Source organism: Carettochelys insculpta, chromosome 2, assembly GCF_033958435.1.
Source record: "Carettochelys insculpta isolate YL-2023 chromosome 2, ASM3395843v1, whole genome shotgun sequence".
Taxonomy (NCBI): Eukaryota; Metazoa; Chordata; order Testudines; family Carettochelyidae; genus Carettochelys; species Carettochelys insculpta.
In genome coordinates this window covers 143,393,179-143,420,642 of record NC_134138.1, presented here as the reverse complement: position 1 = coordinate 143,420,642, position 27,464 = coordinate 143,393,179, and positions in this window count along the sequence as shown.

The window sequence follows — 27,464 nt, the reverse complement described above, 5'->3', positions numbered from 1 at the left end:
CCTCCAGATGTAGCTCCTCGCTGGAGGCGTCCAGGGGATGGGGAGATCTCTTGGGGCCCCAAGATGCCCCCAGAGCTCCTTGTAGAAGGGGCCTGTTGCTGGAGCTGCCCCAGATCACCTGGCCTGGTCCCTGCTCCAGGCATAGCCCTGGCAAAGCTCTTTTACCTTGGAACATACCTACTCCATGGTATGCTTCAGGTGGTCCCTGGTGTGAAGGCCTTGCGCCAGGCGTCCGAAGGCAGCAGCATTGTACTGCTTGTCCCCCATGTGGTGCAGGACCTCCTCATCCTTCCAGAGGCCGAGGAGGTCCACAGCTCCGTCCAGGAGGGGGTCCTTATTTTCCCTCCCCCTGGGAGCCCTTGGACCCCTGCAGAGGCTCGGGGGGCATGGGGGTCACAGGGGGGGCTGGCTGCTGTCCATGCTGGTGCTGGAACGTGCAGCTGGTGCACATGAGGAGGCTGCCCCTAGCATGCTCTCAGTTTTCTACCATGGGTTTCCTGCATGCGTGCGGCTTTAAGGCAGCTGAACGCAGGGACCTTAGAGCCCAGCTGCTGCCAGCTGGAGCAGTCCCGCGCTTCATCTGACTGGTACCATGGCCTACCCATATTTCAAAAAAGCAGCCTGTGGAGCATCTACATGTGTACTCTTTTGATTTAGTATTTCAAAAGTGAGTGATCTTCCTGATAGGGGATCGGGGTTTTGATTTTGAAGTCTGTGCCCCGTTCTTTCAATTTTCTTTCTAAAGATGGGTTTACATGTAGGGACGCTCCTCACACTTTTTCGAAAAAAGCTTTTTCTTTCGAATTTTTGTGCACGTGTAGACACAGCTTAGGAAAATGTTTCTAACTGTCAGGGGCTACGTCTACACGTGCACCCAACTTCGAAATAGCTTATTTCGATGTTGCGACATCGAAATAGGCTATTTCGATGAATAACGTCTACACGTCCTCCAGGGCTGGCAACGTCGATGTTCAACTTCGACGTTGCTCAGCCCAACATCGAAATAGGCACAGCGAGGGAACGTCTACACGGCAAAGTAGCACACATCGAAATAAGGGAGCCAGGCACAGCTGCAGACAGGGTCACGGGGCGGACTCAACAGCAAGTCGCTCCCTTAAAGGGCCCCTCCCAGACACACTTTCATTAAACAATGCAAGATACACAGAGCCAACAACTAGTTGCAGACCCTGTATATGCAGCATGGACCCCCAGCTGCAGCAGCAGCAGCCAGAAGCCCTGGGCTAAGGGCTGCTGCCCACGGTGACCACAGAGCCCCGCAAGGGCTGGAGAGAGAGTATCTCTCAACCCCCCAGCTGATGGCCGCCATGGAGGACCCTGCTATTTCGATGTTGCGGGACGCGGATCGTCTACACGTCCCTACTTCGATGTTGAACGTCGAAGTAGGGCGCTATTCCCATCCGCTCATGGGGTTAGCGACTTCGACGTCTCGCCGCCTAACGTCGATGTCAACTTCGAAATAGCGCCCAACACGTGTAGACGTGACGGGCGCTATTTCGAAGTTACTGCCGCTACTTCGAAGTAGCGTGCACGTGTAGACGCAGCCAGGATGGTCAAACACTGGAATAAATGGCCTAGGGAGGTTGTGGAATCTCCATCTCTGGAGATATTTAAGAACAGGTCAGATAAACGTCTATCAGGGATGGTCTAGATGGTACTTGGAACTGCCATGAGGGCAGGGGGCTGGACTCGATGACCTCTCAAGGTCCCTTCCAGTCCTAGTGTTCTATGATTCTATGTTTTTCTTTTAGAGTTGCAGCAACTTTATTCCACCTGAAATATTTAGGGACAGGAATCAAGGATCTTGAATCTTATGAAAAGACATCCCGGGAAAGATAATGTGCCAGGAAAGATAATGGAGCAGGTAATTAAAGAAATCATCTGCAAGCAATTGGAAGGTGGTAAAGTGCTAGGGAACAGCCAGCATGGTTTTGTTAAAAACAGATCATGTCAAACCAATCTAATAGCTTTCTCTGATAGAATAACGAGTCTTGTGGATAAGGGAGAAGCGGTGGATGTGGTATACCTAGACTTCAGTAAAGCATTTGACACGGTCTCACATAATATACTTATCAATAAACTATGCAAATACAACTTAGATGGGGCTACTATAAGGTGGGTGAACAACTGGCTGGATAACCGTACCCAGAGAGTAGTTATTAATGGTTTTCAATCTGGCTGGAAAAGTGTAACTAGTGGGGTTCCGCAGGGGTCTGTTTTAGGACTGGTTCTGTCCAATATCTTGATTAATGATTTAGATATTGACATAGAAAGTACACTTATAAAGTTTGCAGATGTTACCAAGCTGGGAGGGGTTGCAACTTCTTTGGAGGATAGGGTCATAATTCAAAAGGATCTGGATAAACTGGAGAAATGGGCTGAGGTAAACAGGATGAAGTTTAATAAGGACAAATGCAAAGTGCTCCACTTAGGAAGAAACAATCAGTGTCACACATACAGAATGGGAAAGGACTGCCTAGGAATGAGTACAGCAGAAAGGGATCTGGGGGTTATAGTGGACCACAAGCTAAATATGAGTCAACAGTGTGATACTGTTGCGAAAAAGGCAAACATGATTCTAGGATGCAGGTGTGTTGTGAACAAGACACGAGAAGTCATTCTCCCGCTCTACTCTGTGCTGGTTAGGCCTCAGCTGGAGTATTGTGTCCAGTTCTGGGCACCGCAGTTCAGGAAGGATGTGGAGAAATTGGAGAGGGTCCAGAGGAGAGCAACGAGAATGATCAAAGGTCTAGAGAACATGACCTATGAAGAAAGGCTGAAAGAACTGGGCTTGTTTAGTTTGGAAAAGAGAAGATTGAGGGGGGACATGATAGCAGTTTTCAGGTATTTAAAAGGGTGTCATATGGCAAAGGGAGGGAACTTGTTCTTCCTTGCCTCTGAGGATCGAACAAGAGACAATGGACTTAAATTGCAGCAGGGGAGGTTCAGGTTGGACATTAGGAAAAAGTTCCTAACTGTCAGGGTGATCAAACACTGGAACGAATTGCCAAGGGAAGTGGTAGAATCTCCATCACTGGAGCTATTTAAGAAGAGGTTAGATAGATGGCTTTCAGGGATGGTCTAGAAAGTGCTTGGTCCTGCCATGAGGGCAGGGGGCTGGACTCGATGGCCTCTCAAGATCCCTTCCAGTCCTACTCTTCTATGATTCTTCTACGATTCTATGATTCTATGACTGGATTATTGAACTTCTGGTTCTACGTAAACATCCATCTGTGGAACAATTTAATTTTCTAGATTCAAAGGTTCATGTCGCAGAGGCAAATTGCAAATCAGAAACAATGCTAATAATTAGACAGGACAATATATTTCCTTTTACAGTCTCTCAAGAAATTTTTTAGCCAGGCATCCAAATCAATCTAAAGCTGAAGCAAATGACCTTTGCATCCAAAAACTGACAGCATTCTTTATATTCCACGGTACTAATGTCACAGGTTATGAATCCTAATTTGACTCAGTGGATGCCAAATACTAGGGCCAAACCATACTAAAACACAAGCTACTAAGCATTGTATGAATACAATAGAAAGATGCTGTGAAATACAATATATTTCTATGATAGTTAAGTAGCTTATTCAATTGACTAGAAACTAGTTTATTTGTAATGAGAAAAAGTTATGGTTAGAGTTTTCACTTCATCACAGTTAATGCACACGATTACCTCAAGAATTATCATTATTAAAAATTGTGATTAATCACAGTTTTAATTGAATTGTTTAACAATAGAGTAACAGTTGAAACTTATCAATATTGTGAATGTTTACCAACATTTGCAAATATGCTTATTTCAGTTATAACACAGAATGCAAACTGTACTCAGCTCTCTCTGGCTATGTCTACACTCGCCCAAAACTTCAAAACGGCCATGCAAATGGCCATTTTGAAGATTACTAATGAAACGCTGAAATACATATTCAGCACCTCATCAGCATGTGGGCAGCAGAGGCACTGTGAAATTGCCGCGGCTCGCCACCAGCAGCTCATCCAGACAGGGCTTCTTTTTGAAAGGACCCCGGGAACTTTGAAGTCCCCTTATTCCTATCAACTCTACATTAGCTGCTGATAAGCCGTGTCTACACGTGCCAGCTACTTCGAAGTAGCCGTGCCAACTTCAAAATAGCGCCCGTCACAGCTACACGTGGCGGGTGCTATTTCGAAGTTGACATCGACGTAAGGTGGTGAGACGTCGAAGTCGCTATCCACATCAGGAGATGGGAATAGCGCCCTACTTTGACGTTCAATGTCGAAGTAGGGGACGTGTAGCCATTTTGCGTCACGCAACATCGAAATAGCGGGGTCCGCCATGGCGGCCATCAGCTGAGGGGTTGAAAGATGCTCTCTCTAGCCCCTGCGCTCGATGGTCGCTGCGTGCAGCGGCCCTTTAAAGGTCCCTGCCCCCTGCCTTCCTGCCAAGCAGCCAGCCTGCACGCTCCTCTGCAGCCACACCAAACCCCCACCACTGCGATGGCCGCCCCCCAGCCCCCTAAGCGCCCCCAGGGCACCCCCCCAAGGGGAGCCAGGGCTCCCAGACTGGCATCCAGGCTGGGAAGCGGCAGTGGGGCCCCTCCTGGACGGAAGCCGAGCTTCAGGACCTGCTGGGGCTCTGGAGTGAGGAGGAGGTGCTCCAGGTAATGGGGAGCAAGAGGCAGAACGTGGATGCGTTCACTCCGCTGGCCAAGGGCCTGGCCGCCCGGGGTCACCATGCCTGCACTCCTGACCACGTCAGGAGTAAGGTGAAGGAGCTGTGGCAGGGTTACACTGGGACCCGGGATGCAGCCAGCCGATCTGGGGCTGCCCTTGTCACTTGCCCTTTTACAGGGAGCTCAGGGCCATCCTGGGCTCCCGGAACACCTCCTCCCCTCCGGCCACTCTTGATACCTTGGCCGACGAGCCCCAGCAGGCCCCGGAGGTGGAGTCCGCCCTGGAGGTAAGCCCCGCACCCCGGGGGCCCCCCCAGGAGCCCACCCCTGGGGCACCGGAGAAGGAGGAGGAAGGGGGATCCTCCTCCAGCAATGGGGGGCTCCGGATCACCATCCCGTCCTGGAGCTCCAGCAGGGCATCCACCCACTGGGTGTCCCCGGACCATGGGAGCGGACCATCAGGTATGTACCCCCCTGGTGCACACCCCCAGGGTTGAGGGGCGGGGGTAACAGATATGACCAGGGCCCTCCACGTGCCCAGATGACCATGGCCCCAAGGACAGCAGTGTCATGTCCCTCAGAAGAGTGCATCAGCCCCGCCCCCCCAGCAGTACAGTGTCATGCCCCATCCCTGGGGATGGGGGGAGCGGAACCTAGGGTCCCCTGGGGGGAGGGGGTGGGACATCCATCATCAGCAGCAGCAGCATCTCCCAGGGACGGGGATGGGAAACCAGCAGCAGAGGGGTAGGGGGACAAGGGCCACGGCTCGGGGCCCACACTAACGGCTGTCTCCACTCTTCTTCCCCCACCGTGTTCCGCAGCTGCACCACTGGAAGGACCGGAGAGCGCCGGCGAGGCATCAGTGGTCCCAGAGAGTCCACTGGGGCCATCACTCCAGGCCAGCCCCTCGGTGGAGCACCGACCGGCCCCAGGGCGGAGACGACGACGGAGCCAGCACCATCCAAGGACGGCGACGGACTCCCAGCTGCTGGCCATCTTCTGTCGGCAGTTGGAGGTCTCCGAGCAGCACCTGCGGGTGGAGGAGCGGCGCCTCCAACTCCAGGAGCGGGCGCTGGCCTGGTGCCAGGAGGCATGGGGGGCCTTTATGCGCACATTTGAGTGCATCGCAGACTACCTGGCCCCCCATGCCGCACCGGCCGACGCTCTGCCCGCCCTGCCTGCTCCACCCGCCGCTCCACCTGCTGCTCCACCCGCCATCGCACCGCCGTCTGCCACCAAGGGCCCTTCCGCCGAGGGGGACCTGGGGCCAGCTGACACCCGCCGGCCTTATCTGCCAGTCTGCCTGGCCCCCAGCCAGCCCCAGCATGGGCTGCGGCCGAGGCGCGGGTGGCAGCCACCCACCCCCAGCACTGGACATTAGGGGATGTGAGGCCCAGGACGTGCCCCCCCCCTTTGTATATATCCCCTTCACCTATCTTTTGTAAATAGTTTGTATTAGACCTCTGTTCTGTTATGTTATGATGATATCTGCCCCTCCCATGTAAATAGTTCTCCCCTTCCTTGTCTTCCCCTTTTTTTTCCTTTCATCTTATAATACGTATATATATAATATTTATTTTGGCTGTACATAGTTATGATATAATAATGAGTTCAACATATATATTCTGGTTTGACGAAAAACATGTCTGTTTTTATTTACAAGAGAAGTGGGGGGGGTGCTCTTCGGTGCTCTGTGGTGTGGGCATAGGTGCAGGGAGTGTTGTGGAGGATGCGGGGGGTGCAGTGGGGGGCCTGCCAGCGTTCACCCTGCAGCCTCATTGAACTGGGCCCGCAGGGCCTCCCGGACCCGGGTCCCTTCAGGGTCCACCTGGCGACTGGGGGCAGCGGGTGGCTGCACATTGGCCCTGCCGGCCTCCACAGCCCAGCCCTGAAAGAAGGCCTCCCCCTTGCTCTCCACCAGGTTGTGGAGGGCGCTGCACGTGCCCACAATCTGGGGGATGATGGTAGGGCCCACATCAAGGTGGGTGAGAAGACACCTCCAGCACCCCTTGAGAAGGCCAAATGTGCACTCCACCACCTGGCATGCGAGGTTCAGGCACATGTTGAAGCGCTCCTGGCTGGCTGACAGGTGGCCCGTGTAAGGGTGCATGAGCCAGGGATGGAGGGGATATGCTGCGTCAGTGATGATGCAGAGGGGCATGGTGGTGTCCCCCACAGGGATCTCCCACTGGGGGATGCAGGTCCCCGCCTCCAGCCGGCGGCACAGGCCCGAATTCCGGAATACCCGGGGGTCGTGGGTACTGCCAGGCCAGCCCACATATATGTCCAGGAAGCGGCCCCGGCTGTACACCAAGGCCTGGAGGACTACTGAGTGGTAGCCCTTCCTGTTTAGGTAGCATCCTCCACTGTGCTCCGGGGCATGCATGGGGATGTGGGTCCCATGCAGAGCCCCAAAACAACTGGGGAAGCCCAGGGTGGCAAACCCCGCGATGGCGGCATCCGGGTCCCCAAGCCTCACGAGCCTGTGGAGGAGCAGGGCGTTGATGGCACGGACGACCTGCAGGGGAAGCACATGGGAGAGCACCAGTGAGGGGTGTGCAGGGTGTGTGTGGCCCTCCCATACCAGGGCCCCCCTCCCCTCCCCTGCCAGGGCTCCCCTCCCATCCCAGGGCTGCCTCCCCCTCTCCCCGTGGGTCCTCTTACCTCCATGAGGACAGCCCCAATGGTGGCCTTGCTGACGCCGAACTGCTGGCCCACGGATAGGTAGCTGTCTGGAGTGGCCAGCTTCCAGACAGCAATGCCGACCCGTTTCTCCACACTGAGGGCACACCGCATGAAGTTGTCCTGGTGCCTCAGTGCGGGGGTGAGCCACTGGCATAGCTCCAGAAATGTCTGCCAGGTCATGCGTAAGTTCTGGAGCCAGCGGTCGTCGTCCCACTCTCCAAGCACGAGCTGCTCCCACCAGTCGGTGCTCGTGGGGTAGCTCCACAGCCGGCGGCGTGTAAGGCGGGGGGGGCAGGGTGCTGCAGGGTTGGGGGTTGCGTCCTCCTCCCCTGCGGGCAGCTCCTCCTCTGTGGCTAGGATGTGATCAGCTGCCTCCTGCATGGCATGGAGCAGGGCGAGCACTGCTCCTACAGGGGCGGCTGGGTGGACCTCTGGCTGCTGCTGCTGCTCTGCTGCTGCTGGGGGTCCATGACTGCATCGCTCGAGGTGTGCGTGCCTACGGCTCTGCAAACTGTGTGCTGTGCAGGCTGAGGGTGTCTGGGAGGGGCCCTTTAAGGGAGCGGCTAGCTGTTGCCCCGGAAGCACTAGTCCTCCCTGTGACCCTGTCTGCAGCTGTTCCTGGCACCCTTATTTCGTTGAATAGGGTGTGTAGACGTTTGGCGTGTAGACGTTCCCTCGCAGTGCCTACTTCGTTGTGATGCTGCCCAACGTCGACGTTGAACGTCGATGGCACCAGTCCTGGAGGACGTGTAGACGTTATTCATCAAAATAGGCTATTTCGATGTCGTTACATCGAAATAGGCTATTTCGATGTAGCGCTCACGTGTAGATGCAGCCATAATGAGTCACATCCTCCATGACTGAACTGACCTTGTCAACTCTGGCCCTCCTCTTGACTGGGACTCCCTCCTTTTCATGAGCCTATATATTTAGACCCGCCTCTGCAACTCCCATTTATTCATCTGATGAAGTGGGGCTTTGCCCTTGAAAGCTTGTGCTCCAAAATATCTGTTCGTCTATAATGTGCCACAGGACTTCTTGTTGTTTTTGAAGATACAGACTAAGTTGGCTACCCCTATGATGCTTGTTGTGCTGTCACTACCAATCCATTCCCAGAATAACCTACACGGAGCTTTTAGAAAGCTGCATCACAAGAATATGTATTTCTTCCATTAATGTGTGTTTGGTTGCCTCAGTGGCATCCTGAGTTTCTTACACTTACAGAAGCTGTGAAAATCAGTAGTGATGGATGGCAGAACAAGGAGCAATGGTCTCAAGTTACAGAGCTGGAGGTGTAGGAAAAACTGTTTCACCAGGAGGGTGTTGAAGTACTGAAATGCATTACCTAGAGGGTGATGGAATCTCCATCCCTAGAGGTTTTTAAGTCCTGGCTTGACGAAGTCCTGGTTGGGATGATTTGGTTGGGGTTGATCCAGCTTTGGTCAGGGGGCTGGACTCAATGACCTACTGAGGTCCCTTCAGCCCTAGAATTCCATGATTCTATGAAATTAACAAATGTTGCCCCTGTGTGTTGTGTTCTCTCCATAAATGTTGTTCCCTATTTGTTGGGTAGTTTGATGAATACCAGCAAAAGGAATGTAAAACCCAGTATTCACTTTTGGTTTTATTTTCATACTGACATATGCTTGCTGAACAAATACATTTACTGTACATTCTTCTACATACTCCTCTTATGTCAGATAGTTGGCCTTTGTTTATGGGGACTCATAGCCACCACAGATCTCTGCAGCAAGTGCTACCTTTTTTAAATTTTATTTTTTTTTGTTTTGTAAGGCATAAATCACAGTTCTGTCAGCATAACCACAATCTTCAACTCAACAGACATAATTTATATTAAGATATACAGCTGGTTCTCTAAATTTGTTAGTTTTACCTTTAAGGATTAGACTCCCGAGTAGTAGTATTAATTAAATTACCTGAATTGTTCCAACTTCCCAAACAGTAATTAGTTTCTTCATGTAAATTAATAGTGATAAATTTTTTCACCCATCTGATTTCTGGTAAATACAACAATACTTTTCCATTTCATGTTTTTCCTAGGATTCGACAAGTGGCTGAAACTTTACACTCATTTTTTTTATTTGTATTGAGTGTTGAAATACAAAACAAGAGCCAACTTGCACTGCAACATCATTATGACTTTATCTGCTCAGTTTAGGAGACCCATGTGTGAGGAGCACACATGTTACTTTTGCAGTACCTTTGATATTACTCTCTTTGAGCTGAATTGTACTTTTGCAAAGTACTACGATATGATGAATTAAAGGAAGGATTTTTTTAACCTATATTTGCTCTATTTTGTCTGGTTGCCTCAGGTTTTTTGTGGCTTTTAGATTTAAAGGAGTTCATTACTGTTTTAGTAAGCCTAAATAGACCACACCAAAAGACATCTGAACAAATAATGTCAAGACTTTAGTGGAAAAGCATAGTTTAAATTGTTTGTACATTATCAGAGTATGTTCTCTTTCCAACCCAACATATTGCTAAGAAAAGATATCTATTGATTTTAATTAATCAGTACAAATATTCAAAAGCTAAATACTTTTGAAAAATAATTGATAAAACAACTTGCACTAATAAATTATTTAATCTGTGTATTGCAACAATACATAGAATCCAAAAACTCAAAGCCCCATTGTGCTAGGAACTGTACAAATACGTAATAAATGGTAGCCCCTTTCACAAAGGCCATACTGCCACATAATTTATTTGTGTAATGGAAACTACTTGAAGATTACCAAGTAAAAACCCACTGCAACTGGGCTGTGCTGTTAAGTATGAAGATCTCCCAGGCTATGTCTAGACAGCAGGCTTCTGTCGACAAAACTTCTGTTACAAAGTTTTGCATGATGTTTTGCCAACAGAGCGCACCTCCAAACTTCAGATCTGTCCCATGAGAAAGAAGGGATGTCTGAACAGAGGGCTTGCTTCTGATGTTTGGCCCCAACTGTTGGCAGAAGATACGCAACTGTGTTGCACAATTTTCATAGCTTTTGCTGACAGTTCTCGGCAATCTAGTTTTATTCTCAATCAGTAGCTGTCCTCTGTGACTAACTGGATGGTTGTGGAGTTTGTAATAATATTTCCTTCCTTGAGGAACTTGATTGAATAGACCACTAAACTATTTTAAATATTGGGAAATATTTATCCAATTCTGATCTGAAATCATAGACTCAAACAAAGAGGCCTAAGCTGTGCATAGACTGTAGTTTTGATGTTCTTGGATGCTAACCAACCTGTATATTCAGATGTAATGCAGGTCCTGATTTTTTGGGCATGCTTACACTTGTATCCATCTGTTAGGTTATCATTTTGCCCAGCCAAAAGATGGTAGATGAAGAAGTCAAAAGGTGTCATTGTAGGTACAAGAAGATCCTCCTGGAAATAGAAAATTCTATATTAGGAGCACATGCCATATTAGAGAGAGTACATCAGTGAATAATGTAGATTATAATGCCAAATACTAGCTGTACAACACACATCATGCTCTCCAATACAAACAGATGATATGTGAATGACAGGAGAAGATTACAAAAGAAATATGTCTTCAGATACACCTTAGACCTCTCTAACTTCTTTATATTGGGGTTCTGTTCTTTTAATTTAAACCAAACATTTACTTCTATTCCTCACAAAGTATGGTATGTATGTACATGATTTTGTTTTTCAACCACAGAGTTAAAGGTTAAATTCTGTTAAATCATGCACACTTTTGCATCTTATCATAGATTTGGCTTATGGATTTTAAGTATTCATCTTACTAGTATATTGATCATAAACTAAATTGCAGGTTACAGCACAGCACAGAACACGTGCTTCTTGGCACGGAAGAAAATGAAGTTTTTCATAATTTTGGCTTGGATTCTGTTACTTTCATTTTCTTTGAGCAGTATCTTATTCTGCAAGCAGCTTTAGGGAAATGAAAGTGTCAGTTTGCTGATTGAAATACTATACAGCAACAAGGAAGATGGCAGAACTGGTCTCTTTGCTGAATGCTACAAGCAGGAGTGATTATTTCTTTCTTCAAAAATTAAGGGACATTTCACCATGATCATGAAAAATCAAATACCACTTGTGTGATTGTGGCTAAATAACATTCTGACTTGACCAATTGATTCATTTTCTTGATTCAGTAGATATCCCTTTCAGTAATCTCTTGAATTTTGATGTTTAAAGAAGGCTGATAGAAATTAATTTCATTTAATATTGAAGATGAATCCTTTTTCATTCCATGTAGAAAAGCAGACCACCATCAACTAGTTTTTTCCTATTTTAAAGTAAACTTACGATAGAAGCATCCCTCCACTGAAGTTAATTACGAAAATCCTGCTGATTTCTAATAACCGTGTTGCTTCTTCATTATTCTTTTTCAGGAATTCAGGTCAGAGTATGGATTAATTCTAACTCAGGCCCAGATCCTTGAATATATTTAGGCACCTAACTTCTAATTAGGAACTACGTGCCCGAACATTTCAGGATCTGAGCCTTAGTGTAAATAATGCAACAAAATGGACAGCAATGAAATTCCCCGTTTCTGTCAGAATTTGGGTCATTGTTTTTTTTCTCAGTTAATCATCCACTGCACTGTCTTTGAAGTAATATGCAGCATGGAGCAAATTAAGTTTCACATTAATGGTTGCAGAGGACCTCTGTGATGGAGGCTCCCATTTTTGGAATGGTACAATTAGGGACAGAGAAAAGCTGCTCTGCACTTTGGAAAAATCAGACCTATAGCAAGGGGGTCTGGTCTGCCATCCTTCCAGACAGAGAAACACCTGTAACCACCCCCTCATGGGCAGACCCAGGGCACTTGTGGACACCCTGCCAGAATCAGAAGGGCGGGACAGAGCGTGTGACTATTAAAGATAAGCCCCCTTGTTCAGCTGGGGAGGAGATGCTAGAGGAGCAGGACATATCTCCCCAAATGCTGGAGGGAAGAACAGACAGAAACTGGTGCTGTGCCAGAACTGCAGGTGGACTACCAGAGCTGCCAGTTACCTAAGACACTGATGAGCTGTATAGGCTGCCACTTGTTGCCTGGCCGAGGGAGATGGAGGACAAACCTAGTACCCTTGGACTGGGAGGGCAGAAAGGAGCCCAAGGAAGCCAACTACTGTTTAGTTAAGTGACTGTTAGTAGACTGGCTAGTGTACGGTGGGCAGATCCCTGCTGATACAATGGCGCACTACCCTTCAACTGACAGGGCCCTGGGCTGAGATGCAGCAAAGTGGGAGTTCTTGGAGGAATGGCTTCCTCCCTACCACTAGGCCAGGCAGCTTGAATTGATCTGCTGCCCATGGGAGCTAGGGCTCCAGACCCATATGTTCCTGCCTGTGAGCTAATTCTACCACTGAACTGCTAGCGTATGTAGAATGCTAACTCCTGGCTGCCCCACCCTGACTGAGGAACCTGGGCAACATGATTCTTTATTGCCTGGGTCGATTGCCAGCCAGGTCCCACTAACTGTTGGATATCCTGCCCTGATTGAGACTGTGGGACAGAGAGTAATTGGTCTCATCTCTGCCACACGTTAGAGCCCAATGATCCTCACAGATTCTCATGGACTGAATCACTACATGAGGCAGTGAAGCAAGGAAGCATGGTCTCCTGCCCTGCCAGACTAAGACTGCATCTACACTATCAGGTAAATTCAATTTTTAATAAATTCGATTTCTTAACCTTGTTCTTATGAATTTGAATTAAGAGTCCGCAAATCTTTTTGAAATTTGACCCACCTTTTTCCTGTGTCAAGTTTCCATGTCCCCATTGCCCTGTGCATGTTTGAGAGCATGAGCAGAGCATTGTGGTTCCTATCCCACAGTGCCGTAGCCCAGATTTCTTGTGGGCATTTCATGTTTGAATCCCAGAAGGCAAAGCACTGTCCCAGAATTCAGAGCACCAAGAACCATGTGAAAATGAACTGGACAACTCACCATTTCCGGCTGCAGCTTTCCAGTGCAAGCATGGATCCACATATGCTTCAACTCAGAGCACACATCGTTTTGGCAACCACTCCAGTTGTCACGCAATTTTGCCTTCAGTTACAAAGCTCAGTGATGGTTCAGTATCATAAGGGTGCTGATGATGGTGATGACGATGGTGGCTTGGAAGAACAAATCTCTCAATTGCAGTCCAGGAACTAAGAGCTGCTGGCTGCCCTGGGTGGACAGGTGGTAGTGGAGCGAAGGTTTTGGACATATGAGACCAGCACACACTGGGAGGGATTTGATTTTATAGTGTAGACACAGCCTGAGAAACCCACAATTCTTCTGCTAGGCCACCTATTTAAATACCTAACTATGAGCATAAGAATAGAGTCTAACTTAAGAAATCCATTTTGGAAAACCATTGTCTAGGTCTCTCATGACACTGCTAGAATGTCCACACTCCTTCTTAAGGTGCTGAATCAGAGCAGCAGGCAAAATGGAGCAGGACAACATTAAACTTAGCAGCTGGGTTATAAACATTAGGCAAAGACATAAAGGCTATGTCTACACTAGCACACTATGTCGAAGTAGCCTATTTCGAAGTAAGAACAAGGTGAGTGTGGCATTTGGGGGGCTGCGTTGTGAGCTGGTGGGTTGAATTTCTGTATGTGGTGTCTGTGCATTTGTTTCATTTTGCAGTGAGGGGCAATTTGCATAGCTGCCTGTGTGCCTGAGCATCCGTTTTGCAGAGAGGGGCAGTTGCAAAGTGTGCTTGGCAGTTTGTGTGAATTGGGAGAGCTTCCTTCCAGGTGGGCCTTCAAGGTCTGATTAGACTGGAGACAAAGGCTCTGAGCCGGGCCTAACCAGCTAGCAGCTCTGTAAGAAGGCAGCCTCAGCGAACCCTGTGAGCAGCGAACAGGAGCAGCTAACAGGGAGTTTGCCTGGGAGTTCACCTTTGAGAGGAGCCCCACACCCGTTTTCACCTTTCTTATACGGTGTTTCTCTTGTGCCCTTCAAGGCGGCTCTAGAAACAAATAAGGGATCTCTGAAAAAGGAAAAAATGGAGAGTGATATATCTGGTGAGAGGTCTGTTGTTGTGACCTGCATGTCATGTGCCATGTTGGTCTTTCTCCTGAAAGACAGAAAGGATTTTCTCTGTACCAAGTGTAAGCTGGTAGCCATTTTAGAAGAGAAGGGTAAAGGACTTGAGGCACAAATATCAACCCTCAGGTCCATCAGAGAGGGTGAAGACTTTCTGGATAGAAGGCAACAGGATAGTACTGCAGGAACAGCAGGCTACCCAAAACAAGGAGGAGAACTGGAAGCATGTTACCTCCAGGAGGAGAAGACCAGTTCTAGTCTCTCCATTTCTAGTGGAGTTTAGTAACCGCTTTCAGCCTCTCTCCACAGGTGATACAGCAGAGATAATTGGGGCTGATACGTCCCAGGGATTGTATCTGAAAGAGTCCCCACAGTTCAGAAGGCCTGGGATGCGCAGTCCTAGGGATGGGAGTTCTATGACCACCACCCCTAAGAGAAAAAGACAAGTGGTGGTGGTCGGGGACTCCCTCCTAAGAGGGACAGAGGCATCCATCTGCCGCCCGGACCTAGAATCCCGGCAAGTTTGCTGCTTGCCTGGAGCTAGAATTCGGGATATTACAGAGTTGCTGCCAAAAATTCTTCAACCGGTAGACTATTACCCCTTCCTACTTCTTCATGTAGGAACCAATGATACAGCCAAGAACAACTTTGATGAGATCACGACAGACTGTGTAACCCTCGGGAGAAAGATCAAGGAATACAGAGCACAGGTGGTCTTCTCGTCTATCCTCCCTGTGGAAGGAAGGGGTCCACGGAGGGGTTGTTGAATCACAGAGGTAAATGCACGGTTGTGTAGGTGGTGTAGCAGAGAACGATTTGGTTTCTTTGACCGTGGGATTCTGTTTGGTGAACAGGGATTGCTGAGAAGAGACGGGATCCACCTCACTAAAAGAGGAAAGAGCATCTTTGTGGGCAGGCTTGCAAACCTAGTAAGGAGGGCTTTAAACTAGGTTTGTCGGGGGAAGGTGACACAAGCCTGGAGGTAAGTGGGGAAGGAGGAGGGAACAATCAACTGGGTTTCCTGGGTGGAGAGGAGAAAATGGGCCAATCAGCCCCTTCTCTAAGATGCTTGTACACGAATGCCAGAAGCCTGGGGAACAAACAGGAAGAATTGGAGGCCCTGGCACAGTCACACAAGTATGAGGTGGTTGGAATAACGGAGACTTGGTGGGACAATTCGCATAAATGGAGCATGGTCATGGAAGGTTATAAATTGTTTAGGAAGGACACAGAGGGGAGAAAAGGAGGAGGAGTTGCGCTCTACGTGAGGGAGCAGTATGATTGCTCGGAGCTCCAGGATGAGGAAGGAGAAAATCCAGTCGAGTGTCTTTGGGTTAAGCTTAGAGGTGGAAGTAACAGAGTTGATGTTGTAGTTGGTGTCTGTTACAGGCCGCCAGATCAGGAAGAGGAGATAGATGAGGATTTCTTCAGGCAGCTTAGTGAAGCTTCCAAATCACAGGCCCTGGTTCTCATGGGAGACTTTAATCATCCAGACATTTGTTGGGAGACCAATACATCAGCACACAGACAATCCAGGAAGTTATTGGAGACTACTGGGGATAACTTCTTGGTACAAGTGCTGAAGAACCGACCAGGGGCTCACAAACAGGGAAGAACTAGTAGAAGAAATAGAAGTGGGAGGAAACCTGGGCTGCAGCGACCATGAGATCGTAGATTTCAGGATCCGGACGAAAGGAAGAAAGGTGAGTGGTAACATACAGACCCTTGATTTCAGACTTTGACTCCCTAAGAGACCGGATGAGCAGGATCCCTTGGGAAATGAAGATGAAGGGGAAAAGAGTTGAAGGGAACTGGAAATATTTTAAAGAAGTCTTACTGAAGGCACAGGAACAAATAATCCCGCTGCATAGTAAGAAATGCAAAAATGGTAGGCAACCAGCTTGGCTTAACAGGGAAATCCTTAGTCAGCTTAAATTCAAAAAGGATGCATACAAGAAATGGACACTTGGACAGTTGACTAAGGAGGAGTATAAACATACGGCTGGAGAATGCTGGGCAGTCATCAGGAAAGTGAAAGCACAACTGGAACTGCAGCTGGCACGGGATGTGAAGAGTAACAAGAAGGGTTTCTACAGGCATGTGAACTATAAACGGGTTATCAGAGAAGGTGTGGGGCCATTACTGGATGAGGGAGGTAACCTAGTGACAGATAATTCAGGAAAAGCTGAAGTACTCAATGCTTTTTTTGGCTCAGTCTTCACAGACAAAGTCAACTTCCCAATCATGGTCCTAGATAATGCAGTATGTGAAGGTGGAGGGCAGCCATCTGTGGCAAAGGAACAAGTTCTGAGCTATCTAGAAAAACTAGATGTGCACAAGTCCATGGTCTGGATTTAATGCACCCCAGGGTACTGAGGGAATTGGCAGAGGTCATTGCTGAAGTAGTTTGATCAGCACTTATGCCCCAACTCTGTACGCAGCACCAGAAGTAAAAGACAAGTTTTATGACGTGCTTAGTGCTGCCATAGCGCAAATACCTGCCATGAACAACTGTACATTCTGGGTGACTTCAGTGCGAGAGTTGGAGCTGATCGTGACTCGTGGCCTTCCTGCTTAGGCCACTTTGGTGTGGGAAAAATGAATGAAAATGGTCAGCGTCTTCTCAAACTTTGCACGTACCACAATCTGTGCATCACAAACACATTTTTCCAAGCCAAGCCACAGCACAGAGTGTCATGGAGACACCCACTCTCAAAACACTGGCACCAACTAGACATGGTCATCACTAGACGTGATAACCTCAAAAACCTCCTTCTGAGACGCAGCTATCATAGTGCTGACTGCAATACAGATCACTCGTTAGTTTGCTCCAAACTCAAGGTGATTCCCAAGAAGCTGCACTGCTCTAAACCAACTGGAAGGCCCCGCATTGAAGCCAGAAAGATGGCTAACTCAGAGAAAGCTGAAAAGTTCAGAGCAACCCTCAAGGAGAATCTGTGCAGCAACCCTGGGGGTGCCGATGTGAGATCCAGAAGGCAGCATCTGAGGGATACAATGTACAACACAGCCTTGTCGGTGTTTGGAAGAAGAGCTAGAAACACAAATGACTGGTTCGAGGCTAACTCCGATTAGATGATTCCAGCCATCGAAAAAAAGCGCGCTGCACTCCTGGAGTACAAACATTTGCTGAGCCAGAATACCCTGCAAGAGCTCAGAGCAGCCAGAAAAACAGTACAGCAGACGGCCAGGCGCGTGCCAATAACTACTGGCTCGAACCATGCAGCAGCATCCAGACCAGTGCTGACTTTGATAACCTCAGGGGAATGTACGAGAGCATCAAGAAGGCATTAGAACCCACCCAGAACAAGATGGCACCTCTGAAATCCAAATCTGGTGATGTCATCACTGACAAAGCCAAACAGATGGAGCGCTGGGTCGAGCACTACTCTGAGCTGTACTCATGCGAGAACACTGTAGTTGATACAGCCCTTGATGCCGTCGAACTCCTACCAGTAATGGACGAACTGGATCAGGAACCAACTGTGGATGAACTGAAGAAAGCCATTGACAACACTGCAGTAGGAAAGGCCCCGGGCCAGGATGGTATACCACCAGAGGTAATCAAGTGTGCCACAGACACTCTCCTGGAACCCCTACATGAGCTACTGTGCCTGTGCTGGAGAGAGGGAGAGGTTCCACAGGACATGCGTGACGCTAACATCATAACGTTGTATTAGAACAAAGGAGACAGAAGCGACTGCAACAATTACCGTGGAATCTCCCTCCTAAGCATCACTGGTAAACTGTTTGCTTGCGTCATCCTCGGCAGACTCCAGAAGATTGCTGAGAGGGTGTATCTTGAATCACAGTGCAGATTCCGTGCAGAGAGATCTACCGTCGACACGGTCTTCTCTCTGAGGCAGCTGCAGGAGAAATGCAGGGAGCAGAGGAAGCCACTCTGTATTGCCTTCATCGACCTTACCAAGGCCTTCGACTTGGTCAGCAGGGATGGACTGTTCAAACTGCTCCACAAGATAGGTTGTCCGCCACGGTTACTCAAGATGATCCAGTCTTTCCACGAAGACATGAGAGGAACTGTCCAATACGATGGCCCATTATCGGATGCTTTCAACATCAGGAGTGGCGTCAAACAAGGATGCATCCTTGGTCCAACATTGTTCAAGATCTTCTTCGCACTCCTCCTTAAACACGCCTTTCGATCTTCAACAGAGGGCATCTTTTTGCACGCAAGATCTGACGGGAAACTGTTTAATCTTGCAAGGCTGAAAACTAAATGTAAGGTGTGGGAAGTCCTCACCAGAGACATGCTGTTTGCAGATGATGCTGCTATCATGTCACACACAGAAGACCAGCTTCAAAAACTGCTGGATCAGTTCTCCAAAGCACGCAAGGACTTTGGGCTCTCCATCAGCCTAAAGAAGACAAATGTACTTGCTCAGGACGTTGCTTATTCTCCATCAATCAGCATTGACAACTATACATTAGAGGTAGTCCACGAGTTCATTTACTTCGGGTCCACCATCCACACCCTGTCCTTGGAGACTGAGCTAAATAGGAGGATCGGTAAAGCAGCCACAACTCTGTCCAGACTCAGCAAAAGAGTGTGGAATAACAACAAGCTGTACACTCACACCAAAATGCAACTCTACAGAGCCTGCATCCTGAGCACCCTCCTTTACGGCAGTGAGACTTGGACCCTGTACGCCCACCAGGAAAAGAGGCTGAACGTCTTCCACTTGCACTGCCTCAGGCGCATCCTTGGAATATTGTGGAAGGACAGAGTGTCCAGCACTACCGTCCTTGAGCAAGCTGGAATCCCAACTATGCACACCGTCCTCAGGCAGCATCGGCTCCGCTGGCTTGGCCACGTCCACAGGATGAATGATGGAAGGATGCCAAAAGACATCCTGTATGGCGAGCTAGCCTCTGTCAAAAGACCTCCTGGATGCCCCCCAGCTGCACTACAAAGATGTTTGCAAGAGAGACCTCAGGGAAGCAGACATCAAGCCAGACAGCTGGGAGGAGCTGGCAGACGACTGCAGCAGATGGAGGCAGGAACTATACAAGGGCCTTCAGAAGGGTGAGTTGAGGATCAGACAGCTAGCAAAGGAGAAGAGAGCCCACAGAAAGAACAGCAAGGACCTGCCAGACACCCATTACATATGCAACAGATGCAGCAAGGACTGTCACTCTCGTGTGGGTCTTCACAGTCACAGCCGACGCTGCAAATGAGGATGCCAAACGGAACTACGAAGGGCACGATCCATAGTCTACGTAGACTGAAGGACGCTACTACTACTACATTGCTGAACCTTTGGCCATTATCCTTGAAGACTCTTGGAGATCGGGGGAGATACCTGAAGACTGGAAGAAGGCAAACGTAGTGCGCATCTTTAAAAAAGGAAAGTAGGACAGTCCAGGGAACTATAGACCTGTCAGCCTTACCTCAATCCCTGGGGAAATAATGGAGGGAATCCTCAAGCAATCCATTTTGAAGCACTTGGAAGAGGGGAAAGTGATCAAAAATAGCCAACATGGATTCACCAGGGGCAAGTCCTTCCTGACCAAACTGATTAGCTTCTATGATGAGGTAACAAGCTCTGTGGACATGAGGAAGTCAGTGGATGTGATATACCTTGCCTTCAGCAAGGCTTTTGATACGTCTCCCGCAACATTCTTGTCCATAAGTTAAGGAAATATGGATTGGATCCTTGGACTATAAGAAGGATAGAAAGCTGGCTTGATGGTCAGGCCCAATGGGTAGTGGTCATTGGCTCAATATCTGGATGGCGGTCTGTTTCAAGCAGAGTGCCGCAAGGCTCAGTTCTGGAGCCAGGGTTATTCAACATTTTTATTAATGACCTGGATGAGGGACTGAGTTGCACCCTCAGCAAGTTTGCGGATGACACAAAACTAGGGGGAGAGGTAGACATGTTGGAGGGTACAGAGAGAATCCAGAGGGACATGGATAAATTGGAGGACTGAGCCAAAAGAAATCTGATGAGGTTCAATAAGGAGAAGTGTAGAGTCCTGCACCTGGGACGGAAGAATCCCAAACATTTTTACAGGCTGGGGACCGACTGGCTCAGCAGCAGTACAATGGAAAGGGACCTAGGGGTTATAGTGGATGAAAGGCTGGTTATGAGTAAACAGTGTGCCATTGTAGCCAAAAAGCTAACGGCATACTGGGGTGCATTAGGATGAGCATTTTGAGCAGATCTAGAGAAGTAGTTATTCCTCTTTATTCGGCACTGGTGAGGCCACATCTGGAATATTGTGTTCAGTTTTGGGCCCCCCAGTATAAAAAGGATGTGGATTTGCTGGAGCAGGTTCAGTGAAAGGCAACAAAAATGATTAAGGGTCTGGAGCACAAGACCTATGAGGATAGGCTGAGGGATTTGGGCTTATTTAGATTAGAGAAGAAAAGACTTAGAGGTGATTTAATAGCAGCCTTCAACTTCTTGAAGGGGAGTTCTAAAAAGGAGGGTGAGAAACGGTGTCAGATGGCAGAACAAGGAGTAATGATCAGAAGTTGAAGAGGGAAAGGTGTAGGTTAGATATTAGGAAAAACTTCTTCACCAGGTGTGTGGTGAAGCATTGGAATGCGTTGCCTAGGGAGGTGGTGGATTCTCCATCCCTTGAGGTTTTCAAGTCCTGGCTGGACAGGGTCCTGCCTGGGATGACTTAGTAGGGGTTGATCCTGCTTGCAGCAGGGGGCTGGACTAGATGACCTCCTGAGGTCCCTTCCAGCCTTATGATTCTGTGATTCTGTGAAATAGGCTACTTCGATGCCTGTCGTCTACACGTCCTCCAGGACTGGTGCTGTCGATGTTCAACATCGAAGTAGCAATGGGAAATGTCGAAAGGAGCTGCCCCGGAATGAAATGTGGAGCATCCACACACACAAGCGCTTCCCATCGAAATAAGGGGCCAGGAAAGACCGCGGACCGGGTCACAGGCTGGACTAGCCCTTCCGGGGCAACAGCAAGCCACTCCTTTAAAGGGCCCCTCCTCAACACACCTGGCCTGTGCAGCACGAGGTCTGCAGAACACTTGCCACTCTCTTGCAGACCAAGTCACAGTAGATATGGACACCCAGCAGCAGCAGCAGCAGCAGCAGCAGCAGCAGGAAGAGGAGGCCCTCCAGGTAGTCATCCAGGGGGCAAGCGCCCTGCTAGGTGCTGCCCGGGAGGCCACCTAGTGGCTCCTGCCAGAGGAGCCCTCCCCGGAGGCAAACGGGGATGCTCCTGACCACAAGGCTCCCCTTTTCCTCCCCCACCGGCTGCTCCCCTGCCTCTGGATCTACCCCACCAGCTCCAAGTGGTGGGAGCAGCTCGTCATGCGGGAGTGGGATGATGATATGTGGCTCCAGAACTTCCGCATGTGCCAGCAGACCTTCCTGGAGTTCTGCCAGTGGCTCACCCCAGCACTGAGTCACCACAACACCAGGATGCAGCGTGCCCTCCCTGTCGAGAGGAGGGGCGAATAGCCGTCTGGAAGCTAGCCACTCCAGACAGCTACCTCTCCATAGGACACCAGTTTGGAGTGGGAAAGGCCACGGTTGGGGCCATTGTCATGGAGGTAAGGAGGCCCAGGCACGCACCCACTGGTGGGTGGGGGGGGACGGGTGTTGGGTTGGGGAGGGAGGGGCCGAGTGTGGGGCTGGAAAGGGAGGGAGGGGCTGGGGAGGGAGGGGCACCAGGGAGGGAGGGGCTGGGTGGGTAGGATACCAGGGGAGGTGCCCGGGGGGGGGCCTGGGGAAGGGCCCTGGGGCAGCCTGCACAGCCTCAGGGGCACCTGTGTTACCTCCCCACAGGTGGTCTGTGCTCTTAACGCCATGTTGCTCCAGAAGGTCGTCCGACTCGGGGACCTAGACGCAGCCGTTGCCAGATTCACCTCCATGAGGTTCCCGAATTGCTTCGGGGCCCTGGATGGGACCCACATCCCCATCCGCTCTCCGGACCCCAGCGGAGGAAGATACATAAACTGCAGGGCCTACCACTCCATGGTCCTGCAGGCTATGGTGGACAGTCGGGGCTGCTTCCAGGACGTGTATGTGGGCTGGCCCGGCTGCACACATGATGCCCATGTTTTTAGGAACTCCAGCCTGTGCCGCCAGCTGGAGGCGGGGACCTACATCCCCTCTGGACACCACCGTGCCCCTCTGCCTCGTGGCGGACTTGGCCTACCCCCTCCAGTCCTGTCTCATGCGCCCGTACACCAGCCACCTCTATGCCAGCCAGGAGTGGTTCAACGCCTGCCTGGACCACGCCCACCAGATGGTGGAGAGGACATTCGGCCGTCTGAAGGGCCCCTGGCGGTGCCTCCTTGCCCGACTGGACGTCAGCCTCCAAAACATACCCCAGGTTGTGGGCGCGTGCTGAACACTCCATAACATCGTTGAGAGCAAGGGGAGGCTTTTGTCCAGGGGTGGGCGGTCGACACCGGCATGGGCTTCCCCCAGACAGCCGCCACACCCAGCTGCCAGGCCCACCATGAGGGGGTATGGATCTGCAAGGCCCTGTGGGCCCACTTTGATCAGGGAGACCTCTGAGCACCTCCCTGGCCTTCCCTAGAAGACCCCCCCATACGCAGCCTGCACACCACCCCCAACACCCGCATGCCACCCACCACCCCAACAAGCACAAGCCTCCAGCTTTTTTGGAAAAGAAAACCTTTTTTTTTCTGAAACCTGATAACTTGTTTTGTTCATAACAGAAACTGCAACCAATATACGAAAAGGGGGACAACCATATACATGGGGGCCTGGCAGATGGCTCAGCTGTTGGCCCATCAGTCCGGGGTGGGGGTAGAGGGGCATGAGCCCTGGCGGGCATGGCTTGCAACCCCCCCACACCCCGCATGTCCGCAGTCCCCAGCATGACCAGCTGGGGTCTGGGAGGACTGGCAAGTATGGCCGGGATGCCTCCACTGGCCAGTCTTCAGTCCCAGTGGGCTCTGTGGAGCTTGCAGGTGGCGAGGGGGGTGGGGCAGCAGGTGGGGCAGGAGGTGGCGAGGTGGGTGGGGCAGCAGGCGGTGCGGCAGGGGGGCTTTGGGTGGAGCAGCAGGGAGGGCAGGCCAGGGGAAAGCGGGGGTGGGAGCCAGGCAACAGCCTCCTGGATTGACCCGGCTATGTCCCGGAAGACCCCCACAAAGTCCTCCCATGCCGCCCACCGCCGGGTGGACTCCTCCCAGTCAAAATGGAGTCTCTCCTCCACCATCTCCATCTGCCACTGGAGAGCTGCCAGGAGCTGAGGGTCCACAGGGGCCATCCCCAGAGTCCAGGCGCTGGCAGTGGCTGACCTCCGGTGGGCTCTCAGGGATGACGGAGGATTCCTGGCTTCCTGGGGCCTCGGATGCTGCAGCTGCAGAGAGGAAGAGAGGGAGGGGAAGGCGGTTAGTACAGTGCCTTGGCCCGTGGCCCTTTCCCCCTGCCCCCTCTTGGGTGCTGGGTCTCTGTCCCCGTCGGTGGGTTTGATGTCCCTTTTGGCTGTTGCCATGGCATTGTCCCACTGCCCCCGGGGTTGAGGCTGAGTGCTGTCCATGGGTGCGGGTGCTGATGGGCGCTGATGGCCGTGCCGCTGTCCTGGGACCATACTCTGGCTGGGCATTTGTGGGTTGGGGTCCACTGGGGGTGTGTGAGGCTCCTGGTCGTGTCTGGTGCCCCCGCCCTGTGGCACATGGGTGTGTGCTCTGTGGGTTATGTACCTGACCATCCATTGCCGCAGTCAGAGGAAGCCCGGTGTGCAGACACCTGGCTGGAGCTCCAGCAGGGGAGGTCGATGAGGAGACCCCCCTCCTCGCTGAGGGACCACTCCTCTGCTATCCCAAGGGGGGTGCTCCTTGGGTGGGCCCCAGGATGCGGGGCTGGCCTCTGGGCCAGACTCCGTCTCTGAGGCTTGCTGGGGCTCGTCGGCTGTGGTGTCACGGGTGGCCAGGAGGGAGGTGGCCCTGAGCTCCCTGTAATAGGGACAAGTGGTGGGGGTGGCCCCAGACCATCTGGCCAAGTCCCGGGCCTGGGCGTACCCCTTCCACAACTCCTTCACCTTACTCCTGACATAATCTGGAGTGCAGGCAGGGTGACCCCGGGTGGCCAGGCCCTCGGCCAGTTGGGAGAATGCTTCTGCATTCTGCCGCTTTCTCCCCATCACGTGGAGCTCCTCCTCTTCACCCCAGAGCCCCAGCAGTTCTTGGAGCTCGGCCTCCAACCAGGAGGGGTCCCGCCTCTTTTTGGCTCCCCGCTTGGCTGTCGGGGTGCCTGGGTCCCCTCAGGAGGGGAGCCCTGGGGTGCTTGGAGGGCTGGCTCATTGCTTGGGCTAGTGGCAGTGCAGATCTGGGCCTCTGGAAAGCGTGCAGGGCTAGCATGTGCGTGTGCTGCTGCCTGCATGCTCTCAGCTTCCTGCCACAGGAAATCCGGGTCCATGGTGCTTTAAAGGCTGCTGCGCGTGGGGACCATTGAGCACCGCAGGGGCTGGACAGAGCGTCTCAACCCCTCAGCTGATGGCTGCCATGGAGGACCCCACTATTTCGAAGTAGCAGGACGTGGATCGTCTACACACACCCTACTTTGACGTCCATTTTTGGATGGGAATAGCGACTTTGATGTCTCGCCGCCTAACATCGATTTCAATGTCGAAATAGCACACGGCGTGTTTCGACACAATGGGTGCTATTTCGACGTTGTGCTACTTAGACGTTGCTATTATAGCTTAGCTTAGGGTGCTAATAGCTTAGGGTGCTATTTCGACGTTGTGGCTACTTAGAAGTAGCCAGCTAGTGTAGACACACCCAAAAAGTGTAATACAACCATTTGCAAATTAAACGGGTCAACATTTTCACTAATTCAAATAATATCCATCAAGGTTCCTTAGTAATTTAATGCTGCTAATTCAGATTGCTTTACAGGGTCCATTCACTTAAGAAGCTATCACTTTAGACATATATCCATTTCAAATACTCAAAAACTGAGATGACACCCCTTATTCAAAAAACACATTTCAAGATCTGCTCAGTGAGCACTGTTGGAGACCTTCTAAAATAGATGACTTGTAAACAAAGATTTACTGTGAAGACTTGACAAATTAATTATGTTATGCGGTTGGATGCATATGATTTTCACTAGGAAGTGGTCTTTGAAACAGTTTTGTAGCAAGGATTATTTTTAGGGCCAAATACTAAAAAAAATGATGCAGAATGGGTGAGGTTTTGTTTTTTTGTTTTTTTCCTAGAATTCCCCAGACTGAAGATGAAGAAAGTCCAGGTCATTGGTGGAACAGAAAATATCAGTTTGCTGTGTATCAAGGGCCATTTCTACATAACAGCAGATATCCTCCAACAGCATAAGAAAATGTAGTAACCACAGTGGAAAGCGAAGGCATGATATTATTAGCCTATTATTAGCCTACCATCAGGGTAGACATAACTGGAATTCCTCAGAAGTTAACATTTTAATGACAGCTACTATAGAATCTGGATTTGTTCTACAAAGGAAGCACAAATGCCTAATGAGATAAAGGCACAAACAATTTGCACTGGTTTGTGCATTATCTCATTAAGCATTTGGGCTCACTGTATCGAGCAAGAAAACTGTATGCTTATTTGTGAAAAAAGCAGCTAGTTGTACATTTTTCAGCTTGCTAATTATACCATAGATTGAAAATTTAGCCAAAGAAGTCTTGTCTTGTTATTATCAAGGTTTGTGGCTAAAATGGTTTATTTTATTAGCATGTGAAACATCTTGAATGCTTGTAATTGTACGTTAATCTTCCAGTTACAGGCCTGACTAACCTTGCAAGGGCCTGTTTTCATCCAAACAAGAAAGGAATTCACAGAAATGATGTTTTTATTTTCTTTTAGGATTATTACAATTCTATCATCTTTTGGACTTTGCATTTAAGGTCATATGTGTACGTGAATGTTTATGCAGGTTTTGCTGTGCACTGTCATAGGGCATTCTGTTTTGGAAAAGAGGAAAAATTGCAGTAGTATCTCTAATTATAGGCTGACAAGGATAACTTCAAAACCAAAGGAGGCTTTAGAATCTATAATAAGTGAACAAATGACCGGCAGCTTGCAAGACAACAGGAAACATGATTATCAGTCAATTGCCCAACATGGGCTTATAAAGGACAGGGCTTGTCAGGCAAATATGATGGAGTTCTTTGAAAGGCTGACAAAAAATAATGGAAAAGAAGTGAACGTGATCTTTGGATTATAATACAGGCATTTGTTCAGGTGCCATATGGAAAGCTAATCTAAAAGGTCAAAAGTATGAGTATTAATGGTGGGATGAAGTCCTTGATGGAAAGCTGGCTGGAGGGAAAAATGGTATAATTAGCTTTCTCAAGTGAGATCCTCCAAAGCTGAGCACTGGCAGTAATTTTAGTTAACACTTTTATTCAAAAATGATTTTGAATCTGGTACAAGTTATCAAGAGTACCTCTTTACTGATGACACTAAGGTGGGAGGGCACAATTATAAGAGCTGAGGAAGGCAACATATTACATATTGTCCAAATAGACTGAGGAAATACTGTAAATGTGGCAAATGGAGTTCAGTCGCAAAGTGTGAAGACCCTTTGATTTGGGCAGCAATGATAACTATGTATATATAATAATTATGTATTGTATTATATACAGCTATGTGTACATATAATTATTATGTATGTAAAATATGATACATATATATAATGAAAGGAATAGAACTGAAGAAAGTAGAGAGATGCAGGAACCTGGAAATAATAGTGTCAGTTTGTACTTCAAGAATGGAGATTTAAAGTGTATCATCATATCAGCAGCAGAAAAAGCAATTGGAGGGATTATGTTTAATTCAGAAGACATTATACTGTACTGCACTCATTGGGATTTATTTGATAAGCTGCAGACTCTGTTAGTTACCTAAGAATTAAAAAAAAAAAAAAACTGAAGTAACCAGGCCTACAAGATATAATCTGACGATGAAATGAAGTGAACTGTAGAAACAACAAGGCATCTGGTATATGACTCAGGCAGGGGGGGTCACGTACAGTTTAGATCCCTGTAGAACTTGCACACATGTCCTTCTGCAAGTATCC